The sequence below is a fragment of the Marmota monax genome, unplaced genomic scaffold, assembly GCF_021218885.2.
Source record: "Marmota monax isolate L192 unplaced genomic scaffold, Marmota_monax_Labrador192_F-V1.1 WCK01_AAM20220418_F8-fsc00005, whole genome shotgun sequence".
NCBI lineage: Eukaryota > Metazoa > Chordata > Mammalia > Rodentia > Sciuridae > Marmota > Marmota monax.
The window spans coordinates 14,294,163-14,321,338 of record NW_026692254.1 but is presented as its reverse complement, the minus strand read 5'-3'; the positions used below and the strand labels follow the sequence as shown (position 1 = coordinate 14,321,338).

The 27,176-nt window shown below is 41.2% G+C and overlaps 1 protein-coding gene and 1 pseudogene across 2 annotated transcripts in view; both read right to left on the bottom strand.

Moving 5' to 3' along the window:
- Window positions 1-27,176, bottom strand: part of Pcsk6 (proprotein convertase subtilisin/kexin type 6) — a 199,942-nt gene that overhangs the window by 42,477 nt on the left and 130,289 nt on the right. The gene's annotated exons all lie outside the window — the stretch shown is intronic.
- LOC131423915 (transcription factor BTF3-like) lies at window positions 5,718-27,155 on the bottom strand (annotated as a pseudogene).

The window sequence follows — 27,176 nt, the reverse complement described above, 5'->3', positions numbered from 1 at the left end:
GCCGGCGTGGTACACTCGTCACCCCAATTGGAGTAGGGGCAGAACAGAGCCGCCACCCGCGCCCGGAACAGGCCCAGTGACCTGCCGGCGTGGTAGTCACAACACCCCAATTGGAGTAAGGAGAGAGCAGAGCCGCCGCCCGCGCCTGCAAGGTAGGCAGACCACCGCCCGACCCTGCAAGGGAGACTTTTCAACTATACAAGAGCAATATAAATATATAGGAGAAAAAAAACATTTCAAAAACACAACAGTTTCACCAAGCAGAAAGAAACGCAAGCAGTATGAAAAGACAAGGAAAGAAAGGACCACAAGCAATGCAGGTCAACTCAACTTTAGAAGAGGTAACAGCTGCAGCAGATGGAATGTCAGATAAAGAATTCAGGATATATATGCTTCAGATGATCTGGAGTATCAAGGAAGACATTAGACAGCAAAATCAGACAATGAAAGATCACTTCGACAATGAATTACACAAACAAATCCAGGAAGCAAAGGATCAACTATACAGGGAGATAGAGGTTATAAAAAACAAACAAACAAACAGAAATCCTAGAAATGCAGGAAGCAATAAACCAACTTAAAAACTCAATGGAGAATACTACCAGCAGAGTAGAACACTTAGAAGATAGAACATCAGACAATGAAGATAAAGTATTTCAACTTGAAAAGAACATAGACAGCTCAGCAAGACTGTTAAGAAACCATGAGCAGAACATCCAAGAAATATGGGATAACATTAAGAGACCAAACTTAAGAGTCATTGGGATACAGGAAGGTACAGAACTCCAAACCAAAGGAATGAGCAATCTATTCAATGAAATAATACGAGAAAACTTCCCAGACTTGAAGAATGAGACAGAATCCCAAATCCTAGAAGCCTACAGACGCTGAATGTGCAAAATCATAAGAGATCCACACCTAGACACATTATAATGAAGATGCCCAACATACAGAATAAGGAAAGAATTTTAAAAGCTACAAGAGAAAGGAAGCAGATTACATTTAGGGGTAAGCCAATCAGGATAACAGCTGATCTTTCAACACAGACTCTGAAAGCTAGAAGATCCTGGAATAACATATTTCAAACACTGAAAGAAAATGGGTTCCAACCAAGAATTGTGTATCCAGCAAAATTAAGCTTCAGGATGGAGATGAAATCAAAACCTTCCACGATAAACAAAAGTTAAAAGAATTTGCAGCTAAAAAACCATCTCTTCAAAACATCCTCGGCAAAACATTACAGGAAGAGGAAATGGAAAATAACAATGAAAACCAACAGTGGGAGGTAGGACAGTAAAGGGGGAAAAATAATCAAAGAGGAAAACAAACCATGTTTAGTAACATAAATAAACAAATATGGCTGGAAGAACAACCCATATCTCAATAATAACCCTAAATGTTAATGGCTTAAACTCACCAATTAAGAGACACAGGCTAGTAGAATGGATCACAAAACAAGACCCAACAATATGCTGCCTACAGGAGACGCATTTGATAGGAAAAGACATACATAGGCTGAAGGTGAAAGGTTGGGAAAAATCATATCACTCATATGGACTTCAGAAACAAGCAGGAGTTTCCATATTCATATCAAATAAAATAGATTTCAAGCCAAAGTTAATCAAAAGGGATAAAGAGGGACACTACATACTGCTTAAGGGAACCATACACCAACAAGACATAACAATCATAAATATATATGCCCCAAACAATGGTGCAGCTATGTTCATCAAACAAACTCTTCTCAAGTTCAAGAGTCTAATAGACCACCATACAATAATCATGGGAGACTTCAACACACCTCTCTCGCCACTGGACAGATCTTCCAAACAAAAGTTGAATAAGGAAACTATAGAACTCAATAACACAATTAATAACCTAGACTTAATTGACATATATAGAATATACCACCCAACATCAAGCAGTTACACTTCTTTCTCAGCAGCACATGGATCCTTCTCAAAAATAGATCATATATTATGTCACAGGGCAACTCTTAGACAATATAAAGGAGTAGAGATAATACCATGCATCCTATCTGATCATAATGGAATGAAACTGAAAATCAACAATAAAAGAAGGAAGGAAAAAGCATACATCACTTGGAGAATGAACAATAGGTTACTGAATGATCAATGGGTTATAGAAGACATCAAGGAGGAAATTAAAAAATTCTTAGAGATTAATGAAAACACAGACACAACATATCGGAATCTATGGGACACACTGAAAGCAGTTCTAAGAGGAAAAATCATTGCTTGGAGTTCATTCCTTAAAAAAAGAAAAAAACAACAAATAAATGATCTCATACTTCATCTCAAAATCCTAGAAAAAGAAGAGCAAAACAACAGCAAAAGAAGTAGAAGGCAAGAAATAATTAAAATCAGAGCTGAAATTAATGAAATCGAAACAAAAGAAACAATTGAAAAAATTGACAAAACTAAAAGTTGGTTCTTTGAAAAAATAAACAAAATCGACAGACCCTTAGCCATGCTAGCGAAGAGAAGAAGAGAGAGAACTCAAATTACTAGCATACGGGATGAAAAAGGCAATATCACAACAGACACTTCAGAAATACAGAAGATAATCAAAAATTATTTTGAATCCTTATACTCCAATAAATTAGAAGATAGTGAAGGCATAGATAAATTTCTTAAGTCATATGATCTGCCCAGATTGAGTCAGGAGGACATAGACAACCTAAACAGACCAATATCAATTGAGGAAATAGAAGAAACCATCAAAAGACTACCAACTAAGAAAAGCCCAGGACCGGATGGGTATACAGCAGAGTTTTATAAAACCTTTAAAGAGGAACTAATACCAATACTTTTCAAGCTACTTCAGGAAATAGAAAAAGAGGGAGAACTTCCAAATTCATTCTACGAGGCCAACATCACCCTGATACCTAAACCAGACAAAGACACTTCAAAGAAAGAAAACTACAGACCAATATCTCTAATGAACCTAGATGCAAAAATCTTCAATAAAATTCTGGCAAATTGGATACAAAAACATATCAAAAAAATTGTGCACCATGATCAAGTAGGATTCATCCCTGGGATGCAAGGCTGGTTCAATATACGGAAATCAATAAATGTTATTCACCACATCAATAGACTTAAAACGTAAGAACCATATGATCATCTCGATAGATGCGGAAAAAGCATTCGACAAAGTACAGCATCCCTTTATGTTCAAAACTCTAGAAAAACAGGAACATACCTCAATATTGTAAAAGCAATCTATGCTAAGCCTCAGGCTAGCATCATTCTGAATGGAGAAAAATTGAAGGCATTCCCTCTAAAATCTGGAACAAGACAGGGATGCCCTCTCTCTCCACTTCTCTTCAACATAGTTCTCAAAACACTGGCCAGAGCAATTAGACAGACGAAAGAAATTAACGGCATAAAAATAGGAAAAGAAGAACTTAAATTATCACTATTTGCAGGTGACATGATTCTATACCTAGCAGACCCAAAAGGGTCTACAAAGAAACTATTAGAGCTAATAAATGAATTCAGCAAAGTGGCAGGATATAAAATCAACACGCATAAATCAAAGGCATTCCTGTATATCAGCGACAAATCCTCTGAAATGGAAATGAGGACAACCACTCCATTCAAAATATCTTCAAAAAAAATAAAATACTTGGGAATCAACCTAACAAAAGTGGTGAAAGACTTATACAATGAAAACTACAGAACCCTAAAGAGAGAAATAGAAGAAGATCTTAGAAGATGGAAAAATATACCCTGTTCATGGATAGGCAGAACTAACATCATCAAAATGGCGATATTACCAAAAGTTCTCTATAGGTTTAATGCAATGCCAATCAAAATCCCAACGGCATTTCTTGTAGAAATAGAGAAAGCAATCATGAAATTCATATGGAAAAATAAAAGACCCAGAATAGCAAAAACAATGCTAAGCAGGAAGTGTGAATCAGGTGGTATAGCGATACCAGACTTCAAACTATACTACAGAGCAATAGTAACAAAAACAGCATGGTACTGGTACCAAAACAGGCGGGTGGACCAATGGTACAGAATAGAGGACACAGAAACCAATCCACAAAACTACAACTATCTTATATTTGATAAAGGGGCTAAAAGCATGCAATGGAGGAAGGATAGCATCTTCAACAAATGGTGCTGGGAAAACTGGAAATCCATATGCAACAAAATGAAACTGAATCCCTTTCTCTCACCATGCACAAAAGTGAATTCAAAATGGATCAAGGAGCTTGATATCAAATCAGAGACGCGCCGTCTGATAGAAGAAAAAGTTGGCTACGATCTACATATGGTGGGGTCGGGCTCCAAATTCCTCAATAGGACACCCATAGCACAAAAGTTAATAACTAGAATCAACAAATGGGACTTACTCAAACTAAAAAGTTTTTTCTCAGCAAAAGAAACAATAAGAGAGGTAAATAGGGAGCCTACACCCTGGGAACAAATCTTTACTCCTCACACTTCAGATAGAGCCCTAATATCCAGAGTATACAAAGAACTCAAAAAATTAGACAATAAGAGAACAAACAACCCAATCAACAAATGGGCCAAGGACCTGAACAGACACTTCTCAGAGGAGGACATACAGTCAATCAACAAGAACATGAAAAAATGCTCACCATCTCTAGCTGTCAGAGAAATGCAAATCAAAACCACCCTAAGATACCATCTCACTCCAGTAAGATTGGCAGCCATTAGGAAGTCAAACAACAACAAGTGCTGGCAAGGATGTGGGGAAAAGGGTACACTTGTACATTGCTGGTGGGACTGCAAATTGGTGCAGCCAATTTGGAAAGCAGTATGGAGATTTCTTGGAAAGCTGGGAATGGAGCCACCATTTGACCCAGCTATTCCCCTTCTCGGTCTATTCCCTAAAGACATAAAAAGAGCATGCTACAGGGACACTGCTACATCGATGTTCATAGCAGCACAATTCACAATAGCAAGACTGTGGAACCAACCTAGATGCCCTTCAATAGACGAATGGATAAAAAAAATGTGGCATTTATACACAATGGAGTATTACTCTGCATTAAAAAATGGCAAAATCATAGAATTTGCAGGGAAATGGATGGCATTAGAGCAGATTATGCTAAGTGAAGCTAGCCAATCCCTAAAAAACAAATGCCAAATGTCTTCTTTGATATAAGGAGAGTAACTAAGAACAGAGTAGGGACGAAGAGCAGGAGAAGAAGGTTAACATTAAACAGGGATGAGAGGTGGGAGGGAAAGGGAGAGAGAAGGGAAATTGCATGGAAATGGAAGGAGACTCTCAGGGTTATACAAAAGTACATACAAGAGGAAGTGAGGGGAAAGGGAAAAATAATACAAGGGGGAGAAATGAATGACAGTAGAGGGGGTAGAGAGAGAAGAGGAGAGGGGAGGGGAGGGGAGGGGAGGGGGGATAGTAGAGGATAGGAAAGGCAGCAGAACACAACAGACACTAGTATGGCAATATGTAAATCAATGGATGTGTAACTGATGTAATTCTGCAATCTGTACAGGGGGTAAAAATGGGAGTTCATAACCCACTTGAATCAAAGTGTGAAATATGATATATCAAGAAATTTGTAATGTTTTGAACAACCAACAATAAAAAATTAAAAAAAAAAGAAAACCAAAAGCATAAGCAAACTGGGAATTAAAGAAAAAAGAAAGAAAAAAGAGAAAAGAAATTTTCAATATTATTGAAGGGAAATTTAATATTATTTTTGAAAAAGAATCTATAATGACATTAAAATTGTTTGATATCCAAGCAACCAAAGAAATACCAAGTTCCATGTACAACATGGCGCTAGAGCTTTGTAAAATGTTAGGGTGAGGGAAAAAAGCCTGAATGGAAATACAGAGATATTTTTGAATCTGATGTGTTTCTCACAATAAGTTGTATTACTTATGTTCAAAAATTAAATGCATTCACATTTTCTGGGGTGGATCTGGTTGTTGGAATGATGACCAAGACGGGCAGCAGGAATCCTGAAGCACACTTTTGTCCCTAAATTCTGATGGATGACACTAAGAAAGGCATTGCAGGAGAGCTTTTCCTCTTCCCTGTGCCTATTTTTTATTCATCAACATTAAGTATTTTATTTGCAAGAAATAAATATGAGGAAAGATCAATCTCATTTTTTTGTTACATTTGCTATCAGGAGAAACAGAACTGACTCAGCGATACTGTGATCCTCACATATGCACAGAAGCAGCTGAGTTTCTACTTCACCTAAATATGGGAGAGTGGACCTGTCTTATTTTGAACTAGGAGAGTTTGAGGGGAAAAGATTCTGCAATGATCCCTTCAAAGAGTAGAAGGGGCCAGGCATGGTGGTGCACGTGGTAACCCAGTGAATTAAGAGGCTGAGGCAGGAGGATTGTAAGTTGGAGGCTAGCCTCAGTAATGTAGTAAGGACCTGTCTCAAAATAAAAAATAAAAAAGGGCTGGAGGTGTGGCTCAGTGGCTAAATGCCCCTGGATTTGATCCCTAATACAAACAAACAAACAAACAACAACAACAAGAAAAAACCCAAAAAATAAAGAGTAAAAGAGAGGAAATGTGATCAACTACAATATTAATGCAAATGGAGCTAAAAATGGAACTTTCTGACAGCCATGTGCATGGTGACTATTTGAAAATGGGACCAAGTTCTTCAGTGCTGTATCCAAGGAAGCAGGAGTGACACTCTATAATCACACTTTCCAGAATAAGAATTTAGTGAAAAACTTTAAAGCTGGCACAGAAGGTTTGTGCTTCAAATTTGTCTTCCCTTTTAGCATTGAGCACAAGATAGATTGAGTCATCATCGAACATGGATTGCCAAATTCTAACTCTTATCTTGGAAATGAAGTTTAGCTCAAAACAGATGTCAATAAAGCAGAGGTCAACAAAGCTTGCAGTAAAATGAGAACAGTTACACTTGTGGGCAGAGAGACGTGTATGAAAGAACCACACCAATGGAAATTGAGGAATCATGGAACACTTTATGATGAAAAACGGAAAATCCGTCACACAGGAGAGGCTAATTCCTTCCCGCTTTAACTGATTATTAAACATTTCACTCAGGATGCACAGCGAAAAATAGAGTTGATTAAAATTACATGAGCTTTTGATTTAAATAAGGCTCATGCTTGCATGCACGTTTGCTCATTCAATCATTCAACAACTACTTATGAACCATGTTCTCAGTGCTGTGCTGTCAGGGGAGAGAGACAGAGACCTGTTGGGGCTTCCAAAGGCCATGGCGGAGTCACAGTGGACCAGTTCTACCCATGATGCTTTAGATATCTATTCCTGTGCAATATTTCCCAGAGATGATCAAGGCCCTTGTCCAATCTGCCACCTGAACATGTGTTTTAGCCCAGGTTCCCTAGAAGATGAGGGTCTAAAGTGAAGCTGAGGCTGTATTGGGAGGTGCCATCAAGGCGATGAGACTGAGGGGGAGAAGGGGGACAAATGTGAGGTGGCGTGTTTCAAGCTGAACCAAACAGAGAGCAGGTGGCCTGGGCAGGGAAACTGAGCTCATGGGACACTGTGCCTTACACTGTCTGCTGGGATGAGCTTTCTCTCCTCCCTGTCTTTGGGCAAACCTTTTGGGCAGTTAGATACTGAGGAGGCCAGGTGTCACGCCTCACCTGGAAGTGAAGAGACAAAGCCGGAGCCTTGTCAGTCCTGCTGGGCCACTGCAGCTCCTACCTGGGCAGGAACAAGGGAGGCCGTGTCACAGCCCAGTCTGTATCTGTGGAAGAGCCCAGAAGAGGAAGTGAGGGCCAGACTTCCCCATGGGGCCAGAGGTGAGGCCCAGGTAGGGAGTGGGCAGGGCTGGGCTAATCTGTGGAGGCACATCAGGAGTCTAGTGAGGTATTTAGGGAGTAAAACATCATCAATGCGCCTGCTTCAAGGTATGAATAATAAATGATCATGAGCAATGTTTGAAAAGAACCTCTTTTCCTAGGTTTTCTGTAGTCTTCTATTCAAGTGAGTGCAGCGACTTCAAACCCAACAGCAGGAGGCACGGTTGCAAAACTCAGTAAAATTATTGGTACATGTAGTTGATTCTGGAGAACTTTAACATCAAGAAATATTTATTGGTGTTGACATCATGTGCACTATGGACAAAGGTTATAATCCTAAAACCTCTGAAATTCTTCAGAGAGGATTTGTTATATAAAGCTTTCCTATATTTGAATTTCAAGCAGACTCAGGGACATATATACCATCATTCCCACCATATATGTGCAGGAATCGGGACTGAGAAATTTCATGACTAGACCAGTTGGAACCCAGGCTACACCTGCCAGAGGCTCTGTTCTGGGCTCACCCACATCACCATTCCAAACCCCAAACCCCCAGCAGTGACTTCAGTGTATCCAGCAGCCTGCTCACCTTCCCACTGCCCACTTCTCCTTTCAGTCAGGTCAACTGGACCCTGGTTTAGGTTTAGTCTTCCTAACGTATCTCGGCCTCTCTCTCCACAGCTTACAAAAGCGCTACCATTCTGAGTGGACCTCTTTGATCTTGCCCAGCTTCAACTTTCAAGTTCATGGGAAGGAGAGAACCAAAGACAGAGTTCCAGGGAAGTGAACAGGAGGAGTCAGGTGTACCGGGCTGAGCTCCAAAGAAAGCCAAGATGTGTGGGAACCGCTTTAATAGCATTGACCCTGGGGAATGCGCCCAAGTGCAACACAAAAGCCAGTGGGAAGCCAGTGCAAAATCCTGGTTTATTATCTCCTCAGAGCAGTTTGGAAACAAAGCTGTTGATAAGCAAATTTTTGTTTGCTTTGCTTGCAAAAAAAAAAAAATGTTGCTTAAGGAAAAAAAAAGGAAGCATAGAGAAGTACCTGCTGAATTCTGAGAGTCTTGGGTTGGCCAGTTAACCCAGGGCAAGCCAGTTTGCCTTCACAAATCCTGGATTCTATTGTTTTCAAATTCCTGTTTTTTCCTGAAGTCACAGCCAATTTAATTTTCCTCAAAGGCACATGGACAGGTCTCTACTAGTGGCCCTTGGGCTGGAATTCCCCACAGGGCCCATGAACCCATTCCTAAAATCTATGGTAAAACCTACACTTGTGCAAGGGTGGGAAGAGGTAAGAAAAAGGACCTGAGCGTCTGTGACAACCTAGTTCAGGTGGCACTAGGAACCTGCCTCCTATCAGGGGCTCATAACGTGCTCATGATTGAGTTATTCCTTGCCACAAGGTCTCCCAGTCTGAAATTGATAGAGCGGTATTGGGGCCCACACTGTGGCCCCAAGGGGAGAATGCCATTCACATTCTGGATTTTGTTTTGCAATCCTAGAACTTCTGTTTGTTGGTCTGCTATTGTGATACCTACCTTCCTGTGTTTCAATTTGTATTTTCTTTGATTTATTACAAAGATTAAATATCTTTCATTGATTGGTTATTTTTATTTTGTATAAATGGCTCTTTGCCTGTTCTTCTAGTGAGGTGTTATGGGGAGCAGGCCGTGCCCTGCTGTGAGTTACCCCATGTTGTAGAGAATAGTAGTTTGACGTGAGCTACTGCATTTTGAATTCGAGTGAGAAGGCAGAGTGATGTGGTAACTGGACAATAGATGACCACTAGACATTGGACACACAGTACTTACTGAACAATACCCAGATGCACAGCACAATCATAAATTAAAACTGATACACTAATAGCACTAACAAAAAAATAGCACTAACCCCCTGTGAGCTTAATGAATTAAATCAGAAGCACACAGATGCCTGGCCATATCAAACACAATATCAGAGAAACCACACCTGACTCTGAGCTCATCAAACACATCAGACCACTGAATGATGCAACTCTCTTCTGAAAGACATAAAAGGAAGGACACGTACGATAGCGGTATAGCAACACACTGACCCTGTCACCTGGTCACTTATCAGAACCTTTGCCCAGGACCATTGCCACAGCAACTCCAACTCTGTATTGGGCTTCAGTTCAATGCTATTTCTCCTGTGAAAAATGGACCATTTTGAATTGACACTTGCAACTGGCACTGTGAAAGCACCTGTCCTTAGGACACTCCCTCTACTCTGCCATGTGAACTGGTGGGCTAAAACCCTTATGTGACCACCTGCAGTGACTCTTTGCATTTGTACCTGCTCTTTGCCTTTGTTTCAAGGGTCTGTGCATGACCCTGAAACCCTGTGGCCTTCTTAGCCTTTCTGTAACTTACACATATATAATGGTATGAAACAAGATGTGTGACTTGATTGTTAGAGATATTAGTAATTAAAAATAAAACGGAGTAAAATAACTTGTGATTGCCTCAGTCATAACACCTATGGATATTTTCAGTGAATTAAAGCTGATTAAAGTGATACAGCTTGTGTATTTGTTATTCAATAAATCCTGACATTGTGGAAAGACATAAACATGTCAGGTCTATCTTAATAGCATGGTTTGTCACAACAGATCTTTAAGTATTCTTAGTGATTTGCAAATAAATACTCTTTATATATTAAGGCTAAAACAAAGTATAAAGCTCTGTTGTGATCATCAACCTTGGGGATGTTGAGATATTAGACATAAAGAAAATACCTACCTGTTAGGCACAATGGTACATACCTATAATTCCAGTGACTCAGAAGGCTGAGACAGGAGGATTTCAAGTTTGAGCTGAGCCTCAGCAATTGAGACTCTCACTAACTTAGCAAGATCTTGTCTCAAAATAAAAATAAAAAGGGCTAAAAGGCTGGGGATATGGCTCAGTGGTGGAGTATTCCCTGGGTTCTTATAATTTTTTTTTTTTTTTTTTGGTACTGAGGATTGAACCCAGGGGCACTTAACCACTGAACCATATCCTCAACCCCAATTTTTTTTTTCTTTTGCGACAGGGTCTCAAAAGGGCTTTGCTCAGTTGCTGAGACTGCCCTCAAACTTGTGATTCTTCCACCTTAGCCTCTGGAATTGCTGGGATTGCAGGTGTGTACCACCATGCCTGGCTAGAATTTTCTATGCTATTGTTTTAATTTCTCTCTTTGAAAAAAATGATTTGGGGAAAATATTGAGAATTCAGAGGATGACTGTTTACTGTTTAGCAAAGATTTAGTCAGAAAAATAGTTTAATTTATTAAATAAGCAGTTAAATCAATGGCCACTAGACCTCAGAGGGCCATGAAAAGAAATAAACCAATGAAACAAGAGCCCCTGACTGGAATGTATGGTCTTGGGTATGGACAAGGCTCTATTTGGAGGGGCTGGTTCTATTTTCACAAAGAGATGAACTGGGGGTGTGGAGCAGAGCTCTGTGTAAGGCCTGAGCCTCAGCCACATGTTGAACAAAGAGGGCTGGGGGCGTAGCTCAGTGGTAGAGCACTTGCTTAGCACATGTGAGGCCCTGGGTTCTATCCCCAGTATTGGGGGGTGTGGGGTGGGGACGAATACCCCAAAGTCATCACTTTCTAATTGTTTTATTATATTTCATCATTATTTAGGCTTTGGAGGTCGCTTTTGTCTACTCTGTGTATTCAGTGGAAATGCTCTTCAATGGTGGCAGCTGTGCATCCTTCAATTCTGTTTCTGATGGTATCACCTTGGCAACTTGTATTCAAATATTAAATGGGAGCCCGATACTGGAGGCTACAGCCCATAAGTTCCTACGTGAGCACAACAAAACCTGTTCAGATTTCTCTCCTCAATGTGGCTAATTTAAAAGAAAATGAAACTTAAGTTTAGCCAATCATGGATGGCCAACAGGCACTAGTTTTATTGTCTTGAACTTCCTACCAGGATTTCCAAATAAGGTGCCTTTTTAAACTTTTAACTAATCAAAGAATTCCTTTCCTCACCCTATGAGAGTTTCCCCTTAATCACAGGCATCTCACAGCTGGGGTTTGGTGCTGCGTGGTCCATTAATCACTATTTGCTCATATAAACTCCTTAAAATTTTAACACACCTCTATGTATCTTTTAACACTTAAAATCAGCCATGGTGGGAATATTCCCACAGTGAAATGGACAACTTCTACAAATAAGGGCTTAATTTATTTCTAGACTTAATAAAGTGATGGAGAAAATGTCAATGATGGCGTTTAAACTTAAAAGCCTGTTTTGTTTGCAGCCATTATGAGTGTGAGTTGTGAGTGGCATAAAAACGGGAAATATTCTTCCCATATTTGGAAACTATTATCCAGCATAGCAGAAGAAGTTGCTTACATCATTGACAAATGAAGTTCCTACATGTCTTTGTTGTCTCTCTGACAAAAATTTTAACCAGCATTTATGTCAGAAGCACAGTTGTTACGAATTTCTACTAGAAGTTGGCTATGCATTCAAGGATATGGCAAAAATCAGTGAATTCATTCTCTGAGAATCGAATAGCTACGTGGAACTTACAATGTGAATGGTGTATATTAGATTATTTGTAAATTGTATGCTACACAATATGGAACGAAGGCATAGGAAAATGGGGATGTGATGGATGCCTCAAATAATACCCAAGTAAACAGGCCTCTTCACTACTAAGAACCAATGTTAAATTCAACTGTGACTTGTAAATAGGGTAGGGCAAGGGGCAGAAATGATGACCACAGACCCACTGTGTTTTGGGGGTAAAGCTATATTAGAACACAGCACACGATTCAGCTCCATATTTTCTTTTGCAATACAATGGCAGCATTGAGTAGTTGTCACAGAGGCCAGAAAGTATAACATATTTACTATCTGGCCATTTTCCCCCCAAAATTTGCCAATCCATGGGACAGAAGTGAAAGAGCCATCTGTGAATTATTTGAGTTTGTCTAAAATAGTTCATAAATATTTTTCTAATTTTAACATTGTATTTTTTCCAAACAGAAGTTTCTAATTTTATGTGTTTTCATTTATCATGATAATTATTTCCTTTCCAAATGGTTAGCCAGTTGTCAATAGCTTTTACTCAACACTTTATTCCTTCCCCACCAATGTGAAGTGCTATACAGCCCTCTGTATCTGTGGGTTCTAAATCCATGAATTCAACCAACTGTGGATCAAAAATATTTGACAACCATGTACAGATTTTTTTTAATCTTTTTATTTCCCCCCATTTCCATAGCATTTACATTGTATTAGGTACCATGTAATGGTACCCAATATGATTCATTCAGAGATGATTTAAAGTATACAGGAGGATGATTCATTCAGAGATGATTTATGGGAGGATGTGTGTAGGTTACACACAAATATTGCACCATTTTTATACAAGAGCCTTGAACATCTAAGGATTTTGATACCTATGGGGGTCCTGGAACCAATCTCCCACAGACACAGAGGGATGGCTGTACTTAGTATATATAGACTTATTTATGGACTGTCCTACTGTTCCCTTGACTTACTTGTATATTCTAGTAACATTTCCATACCATTTTAATTATAGTTTTTAAAGATATGTTTAAATATCTGCAGCTGATTTTTTGTCAGAATTTCTCTAGCTAGTCTCTATGCTCACTCTTTCAGATAAGCTTTATAAGCAAACATACAGTGATGTTTTCCCCCTTACTTTAATTGGATTTTGAAGGAGATTGTGCTAATACGGCAGACTATGAAGAATAGCCATCTTGACAATACTGAGTCCTCCCACCCAGGAACACAGTACCTAGGAAAACCCTTTAACAATCAGTGGGCCTCGAGTGGGGGTGTATATATGTGTGTGTGTGTGTGTGTGTGTGTTTCAAATGTTCTAGTGCGTTAAAAAAATAAAAGAGTATACCCAGTTGGTCACAGAAAGTTCTCAGAAGTCCTTTGGATCTCCTGGATCTTTTATGGGGGAGGCAGCCTCCTAGGAGAGATCCTTCCTGGGACAAGGCATCTGTTAGTTAGCAATATTCCATTTGACTTCTGTCTTCTAAGGACAACATATGAAATAAAAAAATCCAACCAAAAATATCCTAAAGCCAGATATGTGAAAACCATTGGCTGCATGGTTACAAAGAATAAATCAACTAAGTGCTACCTGTGCCCCCTGGATGGACCTGAGAGAATGCACCATGCTGGGCTGTGAGGAGGGTGGCCCTGGGCCAGAGGCCAGGCCCTGAGTCTAGGCTCTTCGCTTACACAAAGGTGAGTCCAGTTGGGCTTGTGGATATAGCTTGAACTCAGTTTTCTCTTCCATAAAACAAGGATAAAAGCACATTATGGAGGAGTCACATTAATCATGATGCTAAGCACTTTGCGGGCACTGATTCATTTAATCTTTCAACAACCTGTGCAGAGGAGGAGCCTAAGGCTCAGAGCATGGAAATGCCCTGTCCAGGGCTACTGCTGGAAAGAAGCCAGATATGAATATGATGAACAGGTGGCTTGACTTGTATGCTGTGGTGGGTCTTTAAAAGCAAGCAAATGTGTACACCCCTATATACATGGACATGCACGCGTGCGCTCACACACACACAAATACCACAAACACATGTGCATACACAGATATACATACATACATGTCCACATATATGCACCCTTCTATATTTATAGATATATGTCAGACTGGCTAACTGGAGATTAAAGGGAAAAAAAAAAGCTCAAGTATTAAAAAAATATAAAGAAATAAACTAGTTTTCCATGGTGCACTGAGCATTTTTTCCCTAGCAACTAAACATAAAACAACTAATCTTTATGGTTTTTCAATTGGGCCACCTAAATCTCTCTAACAGTTCTTCATTCTGACCTTTTTGGAAGAGATAATCCTCATATTTTTAAAACAACTTGTCATCATGGAAATTTTCAAATATATACAAAATAGAGGAAATAGCACAATGTACATCCCTGGCCCCCAAAACCATCCATATTTTGCCAGTCGTGCTTTGCCACCCCTCCCTGATCTTCCACGCCATACTCCCAGGTATATTTTAAAGCAAATCCCAGACATGGTAGCAATATTTCGTTTGAACATTTTTGGAAACCTTATAACTCCTTATTATAATTTATTACTGTTTAGGAGCCCACAATTCTACACTGATTTTTAATAATGAGATCAACTAGGACCAGTGTCCAGTGAGAACACAAACACAAACGATCATCCTAATCCCCTCTCATTCTTTTGATAAATCTGACTTCTTCCCTAGATTGGTGGGCATCTAGAAATAAGGCTGGTGACACTGAGAAAAACAGCACACGTGGGTCACTCTTTTGGAAACAGTGGAAAGAAATGAGAAAGAAGAAATTTTAATCAGAAAGTGAATTCTCAGCATTCGAGAGAATGACACAGAATTTTAAAGCGTGCCATCAATTGTCTCAGACAGTCTATTTATTACTGTGTGAATCCCAAGTATTAAAACTAAAACCCTTTGGAGTCATGAAGTAAGATACATGATGTTGATTATAGAAAGAGGATTGTGAAGCACGCTGGATTATTTCCTCCATTTGAATGCTGATGCCCCACAGTTCCCCTCCCAGGGGGAAATGGTGGGAGATACCCAAGCTCCTGAAGTGGCACTTGGTTATAAAGGGAAGCCATGGGTGGGGTGGAGTGGGGTTGTAGCTCAGTGGTAGAGCGCTTGCCTCGCTCATGCGAGAACCTGGGTTCAATCCTCAGCACCACATAAAAATAAATAAATAAAATAAAGGTATTGTGTCCATCTACAACTAAAAAAAAAAAAAAAAAAAAAAGGGAGACCTGGACTATGTCAGTGAGGTTGGAGCCCTGCACAGAGAGCAACCATACCCCTGGTAAAACAGGCCCGACCCTCAGCATTGGAGGGTCAAGGCCAAGAATGAGAAAGCAGAGCTTACTCTCCTGCCTACCCAGAAGATCTGGCACACAGTAATTATGTGAGTGCTGAATGAATGAGAGAAGCACCAAGCAAAGACACCCCTGTGCTCCACAAAGCCAAGTTCAATTCCTGCTGTGTAGGGGAGGACCCATGCTTCATAGGCATCAGAGTGCCCACAGAAGCCCCAGGTCATGAGGGGGTGCAGGGCCCTTCCTTTGCCTAAGGGTATCAAGTGGGATGCACACCCAGGCAGCCAGGTGGGCCTGACCATGCAGGTGCACAGGCTATGCCTTGTGGCCCAGGTGTGACCACAAATGAGGCTCTGAGGTGAGTGGGGGAAGCCTGGGTCATCACCTCCTGCACAGCCAGCCTCATCTAACGGAAGGGGCCCAGCACTAAGGGAGAGTTGTGGACATTGGAGGTAAGAAGATCCTGGTCCAGGTTTGTCCAACCTGATGTAATAAGATGAAGCATACATGTTCCCAGGGAATGGAAAGTCCCTGCACTCAGTACCCAAATGGAAAATCTTCAGCATTCTGGATGGAAATTCTTAAAAATGCAGCCAAGCTTCTCTGAAAGATATTTCTGCAGAATGAGACCCCCTACCCCTTGTTCTGGTTTGAATCTTAAATGTCCCTCAAAAGCTCATGTGTTGAAGTCCTGGTCCCCAGTGCAACAGTATTCAGAGGGGGGGCCTTTGGGAGATGATGGGATCGTGAGGGCTCTGGCCTCATGAATGCATTCATCCATTGATGGGATTCATAGCAAAGTGGACTATCGGGAGGTATTGGAATCACTAGGAGGAGGGACCTAGTTGGAGGAAATAAGTCATTAGGGGCATGTCCTTGAAAGGTATATTTTGTCTCCAGTCCCTTGCTCTCAGTCTATCTCTGTTCCCTGGCCACCATGAGGTGAGCAGCTCTGTTTCACCACATGCTCCCCACCATGATGTTCTGTGTCAACACAGGCCCAGAAACAATGGAGCCAATGACTATGGACCACCGAAACCTTGGACCACTGAAACCATGAGCCCAAACAAGCATGTTTTCCTTTTAAGTTGTTTGTCTCAGGTATTTTGTCATAGTGTGGGAAAGCTGTCTAAAGCATTCCTGCTCCAACCTCACTGCGGCCAGCTCCCTGTTTCTGTGGCCTTGTGGGCTCTCTGCATGGAAACTGCCCCCAACCCTGAATAGGCAAGGACTAAATATGTCTTGCTCTGGAGGGGCACAGTTCTGGCATTACCATATCTGATACTAAGAAAAGTTCAATCAACTGTGCTGAATGCAAGAATGAATGAAAAGCTAATTGCACATGCAGCCCAGCTGTGAAGCGGGATCTGCACTCACTTCCATTCTTTAATTGTCTCCTGGAGGAAAGTGATCCTGGGAGAAGGAACACCCTTCCTTTGGTCTAGGAACTAAAGAGGATAAGGGATGACTAATCTTAGTCTTAGAAAATGGTTTTAAAAGTAATTACATAAGCCAAGTTCAATCTGACACGAGGTGAGATTATTCCAGCTAGCATATGATTCAGATCACTTAATTACTTAATAAACCCCAGGTCTTAGCTGAGATTTTCAAGTACTTTTTACTCAGCATACCATTAAAACCCAGCTCCCTGCCTTTTTTCTTTTTTTAAGTGATTGAGTTGCAGAGATTTTAAGGGAGGTTGAAATGAATAACTACGAAGGGAGGTACCTTGCTCTAAAAACAGGTTCTTGGGATTCCTGTGAAGAAATGAGCATGGTGCTGCTCTTCCGGGCACCACGCCTGGGTGTTTGCTGCATTATGCCGGGCACCAAGGCCAGCAGTGATCTTGCTCTCACAGGCCCCGCTCACCAGATGACCAGGGCATGAAAGGTCACACCATTCAGATCAGTTCACACCCTGACACCATTAATACCAATGGGGCCGCTGATCCTGACAATCCTCCTGGGCTCCTAAACTCCAGGAGCTGGATCCCAGAACTGGTGGAAAACCTGGTCATTGGTCACCCTTCCAGATTGAGGTGTGCAAACTGATGAGCACGCTTCAAGTTGGGGATCACCCTGCCTCATGAAGAACACTAGCTGTGAAGGAGTCCTCCCTGCCTCCCTCTCCTCCTTCTTATTGTATACCAATCATGAAACCACAACAGAGTAATAATGGGCACATAGGGCCCAGTTCCCCTCATCACCCAAGGGTTGATTCTAAATGCCCTTCAGTAGGCTATCTTGTCACCTCTGATGTAGCCTCTTGGGTGTGACCTCAGAGTAAACTGACTCTGGGACCAGGTTCATGGGCACAGTGGAATAATACCTTAGTGAACTTTCAGGGCACACAAGCACTTGATTCTTACAGTACGTTTTCACCCTGAGCATCCTGTAACCCAAGTTGCTAGATGGTGTTTTCTGGCACTATCACCATTTCTAAAGATCTTTTTAGACTGATGTCCTGATTTCTCCTTCCTCTACAGCCTTACCTGCCTATGACCAAATCATCCCTGGGCACAAGAATGTCTTCACTCTGGTAGCCAGCCCTTCCTCAGGTCATCTCCCAGGAAACCCCTCATCTCTGCTCTGCATTCAAGGAAGCCCCTGGGGGCAGCCCTAGACTTGCGCCCAGAGGAGGAGAGTTGGGGAAGGTTGTCACTGAGGCCCAAATCTCAGCCCGACACTCCCCTCCCTTATTTGCCCTCCAATCAGATGTGGAAGGCTTGCTGTTTCATGGGGGACCTCCATCTGTGGTCCATCTACTGTCTGGTGAGCAAAGCCAGTCCTGAGGTTTCCTACCCCCAGGTGGTAGGAAGCAGGTGACCCATGGGTACTGCATGACATTTCATTTTACCTAGGGCCATCTCCTAGGGTGGACAAAGTAACCTACAGGGAGGGCATTTATAATCAGTGTTTGGGTGAAGAGAGGAACTAGGCCCTATGTGCACATTAATGAGTTATTATGGATACCTATTTTCTGTTTTACTGAGGTAAAAAAGAACAAATGAACACAGGGAAATTCTGAAATGTGGCAGGCCTTACAGTGTACCCATTCCTAAAGCCCTTTTTCCTTCAGCTGGGGGTCACCTGCTCTGCTGAACTCAGGGTCACTTCTGAGTCATTGATGCTAGGGGGCCTTGTGTATGCAATTATTGGTTCCCCCAAACAGAACTGCATCTCAGGACTCTCTGTGCCCTCTGAATATCTGTATGGCTCTGGCACATGGCAGAATGTCCTCAACCATTCATCAGAATGCCGCTTAGGACACACAGAGCCTCCTGATTTGACACTGCAGAGACAACAGGGAGAGGGTTTATTACAGGTTGACCTCAAAAGTGCTGGGCTGCCTATCTCTTTCATCATGCACAAAACTCAACTCAACATGGATCAAGGACCTAGGAATTAAACCAGAGACCCTGCACCTAATAGAAGAAAAAGTAGGCCCCAGTCTTCATCATGTCAGATTAGCTCCAATTTCCTTAACAAGACTCCTAGAGTGCAAGAAATAAAATCAAGAATCAATAAATGGAATGGATTCCAACTGAAAAGCTTCTTAGCAAAAGAAACAATCAGCGAGGTGAACAGAGAGCCTACAGAATGGGAGCAAATTTTTACCACATGCACATCAGATAGAGCACTAATCTCTAAGATATATAAAGAACTCAAAAATCTTAACACCAAAAAAAAAATAACCCAATCTATAAATGGGTCAAGGAACTGAACAGTTTTCAGAAGGCAATATATAATCAATCAACCAAATATATAAAAAAATGTTCAACATTTCTCGTAATTAGAGAAATGCAAATCAAAACTACTCTAAGATTTCATCTCACTCCAGTCAGAATGGCAGCTATTATAAAGAAAAATAACAGTAAGTGTTGGGGAGGAAGTGAGGAAAAAGGCACACTCATACATTGCTGTTAGGACTGCAAATTGGTGCAACCAATATGGAAAACAGTATGAAGATTCCTTGGAAAACTTGGAATGGAACCACCATTTGACCCAGCTATCCCTCTCCTCAGTTTATACCCAAAGGACTTAAAAACAGCATACTATAGGGACACAGCCACATCAATGTTTAGAGCAGCACAATTCACAATAGCTAAACTGTGGAACCAACCTAAATACTCTTCAGTAGATGAATGGATAAAAAAAATGTGGTATATAAACACAGTGGAATATTACTCAGCATTAAGAGAATAAAATCATGGTATTTGCAGGTAAATGTATGGAGTTGGAGAAGATAATGCTAAATGAAGTAAGCCAATCCCCCCCCCCCCCTGCAAAATGCCAAATGTTTTCTCTGATATGAGGATGCTGATCCATAATGAGATCTGGGGAGGAGCATGGGAGGAATGGAGGAACTTCAGATAGGGCAAAGGGGAGGGAGGGGAAGGGAGGGGGTAAGGGGGTAGGAAAGATGGTGGAACGAGATGGACATCATTACCCTAAGTACATGGATGAAGACACAAATGGTGTGACTTTACTTTGTGTACAACCAGAGACATGAAAAATTGTGCTCTATATGTGTACTATGAATTGAAATGCATTCTGCTATCATATATAACAAATTAGAATAAATAAATAAATTTAAAAAACTAAACTTTTCAAAACTTAAAAAAAAAAAAAAAAAGTGCTGGGCTTGCCAGTGTGGTGGTACATGCCTGTAATCCCAGTGGCTCAAGAAGCTGGGACAGGGGGTTTGCAGGTTCAAAGCCAGCCTCAGCAACAGTGAGGTGCTAAGCAACTCAGTGAGACCCTGTCCCTAAATAAAATACAAAACAGGGCTGGGGATGTGGCTCAGTGGCCAAGTACTCCTGAGTTCAATCCCGGTACTTAAAAAAAAAAAAATAAAAAAGTGCTGGGCTCACACAACAGTCCAGGAAAAGGCTACTTCATTTTTATCTGAGTCCCCTGGCTTCATGTTTTGCTCTTCATCCCATCACCTTATTCACTGCATATCCTAGGAGGCTAAAGCTGCCACCTGAGCACCAAATTCTGAGGTTGATGCTCAAATGAGGTAAGAAGTACAAGTGGTGCATGTTGGAGAGGCTTGACCGCAGCCGCAGGGTGCGATTCCCAAGGTGGAAAGATGCTAATGGAACTAAGGTGGAACTTCAGCTGTGTAAGAGGCGGGCAGCTGGATGCCTGGATGTGCTGAGCATGAGGCCCAGAGAAAGGAATCCCTCCCCACAGGCACAGAAGGAAGGGTTTGCTGTGCCTCAACCATGGCAGGCCACCTGCTGACACTGCCCTTTCTGGCAAAGACCTCGTTTAGGAGTCTCTGTACAGGGTAAAACTCACACAGAACAAGCCCATCCCAGAAGCCATTGTGGGAATGTGCATTGGTCTCTGTGACAAGACTGGAGAATGTGTCCCCATCTTTGAATTCTAAAAAGTCACCAAAGGTCAGAGCTGCTAACACCCACAAGATGTTTGGTTTGCTCTCATCTCAACCTAACAACAAAGACCCAGATTCTAATTGTGCATAAGTAAGGAGATCAGCCTATGTCAGGACTTAATTTGGAGCCAGTCTTGGAAAATATTCCTGAATCTACTGATCCTATGTCCTCTGTAGCATGAACAGCATCTGGTCATGTGTTGATTACAGACAATTTCAATGGCACTAATCAATTTTGTCAACATCTATGGTGTACCTATCACAGACCATGCAACAAGGCTCCAGAGAGCATGAAAGAAAAGGTGGTGCTGGTGAGTGCTGTGGGGGCAGGAAGCAGGGAGCTGATGTGGCAGCACCGGGCTGAGCAGGAAAGGGCTTTAGCGCCTTGCTTTTTGCTGAGGCTAAGCCTCCATTCTTGAAGAGGAGTATCATTTTTTGAATAATCCAATGAATTCCACCTCCTAATGTTTTATTTAGGATTTTTTTGTGGACCTATTCAAAATTGTCTTTATTTCTTTCATTTCTTTTCTTTTGTTATGTTGATCAATTTTTCTTCATCCTTATTTTCCTCTAGTGATGTGGAAGGTCAGCATCTTGTTTTGAATTTTGGTTATCACTAGATTATACATAGGCATTTGATTTGGTACTTTTGTAGCAGGGTTAAGAATCAAACATGATCTTTTACCTTGCCCTGTCAAGGTAAAAATAAGAATCTTAGCAAATTTTGATTTCCTCTCATTCTCATCTCTAACCTCTATGTTTTCATAGAAACAACATGCAGTGGGAGCATTAGTGGGGCAAGGAGGATCTCTACCACAGATGTTCAGATGAGACCTCTCGAGGAGACCATGTCTGAACTTCAATCATGGGAATCATTGGGGAGAGTAAGCATTTCCAGAGGAGAGCAGCAGATACAAAATCCCTGGGTTGGGTAAAATTGAACATATTCAGGGAGCTGAAAGGAGGTCACTATGATAGGACAGAGAAAATGGAACATGGTGGAGGGGTACTGGAAGCTTTGCAGGTTAGGCTAAGAGATTAGGGTTTTGCTTTAAGTTGTGAAGGTTAAGGAGTAGTTATCAGGGGTTTATGGTCATATGAATTGTATTTTAAAATATTATCAGCTACTGTGTGGGGAGTGACTAGCTGCTAGAGGTAGAGGTAGGGAGGCCAGGGCAAGCAGGAAGCAATGGTCAGCAGGGGATTGGATGGAGGAAGTGGGCAGATGAAGATGTATTCTAGGGGTAGCTGATAAAGAAAGAGAAGAACTGGAGGTTGACTCTTGAGTTTTGGCTGAGCAAGTAATTGACAAGGAGGCTATTTACGTTAATGAGAACACTGGAGAAGCAGTTGGGAAATTCTGCCGGAGATGCACAGGGAAATGGAACATGGTGGAGGGGTACTGGCAGCTTTGCAGGTGAGGCTAAGAGATTAGCTTCTTAGACCCCATGTGCAGAAGCTTTGGAGGCTGTTGCAGAGCAGGTCTGGAATGCATGGGGGGCAGTAATGGGCACTGTCATCAGAGTGCTGAGTGTGGCTGCTTGAGATCCCAAAGCGGGAGACCCAGGAGCATGCCCAGGGCTGTGTCGGGGAAGGATCCACAGGGGCAGGAGATCCACAGGGGAGACAGGTGAGGCAGGGAGAGCCCAAGTGACATGGCATCCTGCAGCTGCATGAGGAGGGTGCTTCTAGAAGGGGTGAGCTGCTGAGTATTGTTATGTGTTGTTTTCTGTGCTTGACACCCTGCCTTCATTGACTGATTTTATCCTGTAACAACTGAATGGCGTGGACATCAGCAGCCCATTTTCTAAATGAGGAGACAGAGGCCCGGAGAGGCTAACTGATTTGTTCATGGTTGCAGGTATTAGTAAGAGTTTGGCTTCAAAGCCCAGAGTACCATAGAGCGTGTGAAGCCTGTTAGAGACACAGGCTCTGGCTTTAGCAGCCTGCTGAGGACAGAGATAGGGACATTGGCTTGGGCACATGGAGACCCTGCAGGACCCTAAAAAGCCCCAGTTTTTTGTTGACGTGGTCAGAAGTGGGCTGGGAGTCAGCGGTGGACAGCCATAGCAGGCCACTTCACTGCAGAGAAGTAAGCAGTGGCTACAGGGGATGCAGAGCCAAAGAAGGCTCCACAGCATGGGTATGAGCCTAACAGGCTGGAGAAAGAAGGATGATGCCTTAGGACACAGGTAGGGCTTGTTGCATTCTGCTCATGGTACAAGCGAACATCACAGGTCCATAGTAGTGAAGAGAAGAGCCACCAGGCTCCCAGGCAAGCAGGCAGGTTGGACTAGTGCAGGAATGCTCCCAGTGCCCAGAGCAATGACTGCTGGAGGGCGCAGCTGGCGTGGGAAGTTGACCCTTGATTGTTCATACTAGGCCGATATACTTTGGGACTTTAAAAATAAAGAATTTAGGAGCTTACATTCCAACATGTAAACCTCAGGTCACTTAAAGTTTTAGGTTTTTATATTTTTAGAGTTTGTTAGAGCACTATTTATTTACTTATTTTTTACTAGGCAAAGAACTTTATTCAACTTTGGTTCAAACTTTATTCCCAGGCTTCTTCAGCTTAATTAGCTGCAAAGAATAAATTGTGTATAAGCAAGAACCAAAAAGAGCTGCTGTGTCCAAGAGGCTTGGGCTTAAAAATATTAGAGATCTAGATTTTATCAGATCCATAAACAAAACAATTTAAAAAAGCAGTCATAATATAAAATAGCAGCTCCCAGTAAGTTATTCAAGTTTATCTTCTTCAGAAGTTGATCAGTTTAGTTTGTCTCATTCTTAGAAGCCTCAACAAAATTTTCCACAAGATCTGGAACTTCATCATCATCATCCTCTTCAGCAGTAAGTGGTGCTTTTCCATCCACAGATTGTTTGAGCAGAGCTCAGCCAGTCTCCTTCAACTAGTCAGATGGTCTGCACCAAGTTGGTTTAAGATGCTGGGTAGTATTTCTGTATTTGCTTTGACCCAGCATGGCCTGTAATGGTGAAAGTGTTTGTGGCCAGAGACACCTGAACTTCAGGGTTGTTAAAGTGGATCACTGTTCCTTGGTTTGTAAACATATTCACCTCTTCAATACCAGAGACATTGTTTACCCCTGACTTCTTTAAGGAGAATTGAAGTCTTTTATCATCTGCTGTAGCGGTTCTATGAACCACCTTCTTTCTGCGAGCAGTTCCTTTCCCACCAATGCGCACTTGTGCCTGCAGTTTGGTGAGTTTTTCCTGGTTCATGATAGTTTCTTTCATCTTGTTGGAGCAGAAATGGGGCTGCGTGGGGGGACTAGGGTTGGCGCTCAGGGGGTCTCTGGTAGACCAGCTGAGATTAGGCGCATGGGTAGGATGGCAGTTAGAGGGAGGCCAGAAGTAATATTTTCTTAAAATAGTTTTTTTTTTTTTAAACCAGAAAGTAAGTGATTTGGGGAGAGATGAAAACCTACAGATAACTTGATCATTTAAAGTCAATTTTTCTGCCGAAAGCAAGACATTGTTCTTTTTTCCCCCTCCCTAGTTCAAAAAACAAAAATAAAAACAAAAACACACCCTTGAACCTATGTGCTACAGAGAACTAGAAAAGAACCAGGGCAGGAGAAGGCTCTTAAATACCCACAGAGTGATCAAGAAATGGGATGTGTCCTCATAGTAGGGCACAAAGAAGAAGACAACAGTGAAAGCAAGTCTTGGAAAAGTCCTCCACAGGAAAGCAAGACTCGAGCACAGTTCACTAAAACCTACCAAAAAATAATCCACAAGAGCTGCAGGAGGAGCTTATTTACTGCCCTTTGTAAAGGACTCTAGAGTAAGATGTGATGATTATTCTGGTTTTCTTTCCTGACTATTCCCCCATCACCTAGATCAGTATTTGGGTCTTCATAGCCATTCAATAAAGATTGGTTAAGTAATAATTATTTATTAACTAAAAGGATTTATAAAAGGGTACCAATCAAAATTAAGAAAATTATTCCATTTACAGTAGCACCAAATAAAATAAAATAAAATACTTAGGAATAAGTTTAACAAAGGCATTAAAAAAGCTTGTATACTAAAACCTACCAAAAAATAATATTGAGCTGTAGATGTAGCTCATTGGTAGAGTACTTGCCTCATGTGAGGCCCTGCATTCAATCCCTGGTACCCCTCAACATATGTATGTATAGCTGAACAAAGTTATAAAAGACTCACATTTGGTATGCATAAAGACAGATACATAGGTCAACGGAACAGAAAGTCCAGAATGAAATCCCTTATACCTATGGCCAACTGACTTTGACAAGAATGCCAAGTTCAAACAATGGGGAAAGAAGAGTTCTTTCAACAAATAATGCTTGGATGACAGGACAACCCTGTGCAAAAGAATGAATTACCTCATATCATATACAATAATTAACTCAAAATGAATCAAAGACCTAAATATAAGAGCTAAAACCATTGAAAGGAAACACAGGAGAACCGCAAGGTGGTGCAAGCCGGTAATCCCAGTGATTGGGAGGCTGAGGCAGGAGGATGGCAAATTCAATAAATTAGCTAGATCCTGTCTCAAAATAAAATTAAAAAAGGGTTCGGGAGATAGTTCAGTGATACAGCACCTCTGAATTCAATCCTCAGTACTGGGAAGAAAACAAAAAGCATATAGAAATAAATCTTTGTGACTTTGGGTTAGGCAATGATTTATTAAATATGATACCAAAAGTATAAATGACAACTATAAAAAACTGGACTTCTTCAGCATTAAAAAACTTTGTTCTACAAAGGTCATTATCATCCAAGTGAAAAGACAACCTAAAGAATGGGAAAAATGGGCTGGGGATGTGGCTCAAGAGGTAACACACTCGCCTGGCATGCGTGGGGCGCTGGGTTCGATCCTCAGCACCACATAAAAATAAATAAAGACGTTGTGTCCACCGAAAACTGAAAAATAAATATTAAAAAATTCTCTCTCTCTCTTCTCTCTCTCTCCTCTCCTCTCTATCTTTAAAAAAAAAAGAATGGGAAAAATATTTGCAAATCATTTATCTGATAAAAACTCTTACAACTCAACAACAACAACAAAGCAATCCAATTTTAAAAAGGGTCAGAAGACTTGAATAAATCTCTCTCCAAAGAAGATACACAAATGAGCAACAAGAACATGAAAAGATGCTCAACAGCATTAGTCATCAGGGAAATGCAAATCAAAACCACAGATACCACTCCACACCCAGTAGAAAGGCTATAAAAAAAGGTAAATAACAAGTGTTAGGGAGGATGTGGAGAAACCAGACCTCTCACACATCACTGGTGGAATGTAAATTGGCATAGCCACTGTGGCAAATAGTTTGGCTGCTCCTGAAAAAGTTAAACATAGGGCTGGAGAGGTACTTGAGCGTTAGAATGCCTGCCTAGCACTGGTACAGTTCTGGGTTTGATTCTCAGCAACATACAAAATACATAAGTTAAACTTAGAGTTACCATATAATTTACCAATTCTATTCCAAGTTATATAACTAAGAGAAACGAAAACATGTCCACCCAAAAATTTGCACATGAATGTTCAAATGAGCACTATTTCCAATAACTAAAAGGTAGAAATGACCCTAACATCAATGGGTGAATGGTAAACAATGAATGGAATATGCATACAGTGAAATATTGTTTGGCCATAAATAATGAAGTTCCAGTGCATACTACACCAAGGACAAACCTTGAAAACACATTAAGAAGCCAGATGCAAAGACCATGTATTATGTTATTCCATTTATATAAAATGTTCAGAATAGACAAATTCACAGAGTCAGAAAGTGCCTTAGAAACTTTCAGGGGCTGGGAGGGGAGGAGGGACTAGAGACTGATTGATTCCCTAATGGGTATGGGGTTTTGCTTTGGGGGGATGAAAATATTCTGGAATTAGATAGGGTGATGGCTATACAACATTGTGAGTATACCAAAAGCCACTGAACCGTATACTTTGAAATGATTAAGATGGCGAATTTTATGTTCCATGAATTTTGCCTCCTCGAAACAAAAAGTTAGCAGAGACACTATAGTTAAATAAAGGCCTAGAGTTAAAAAGGTCGACATATAAAAGTTTAAATGAAATGCCCCAGAGTCACTGA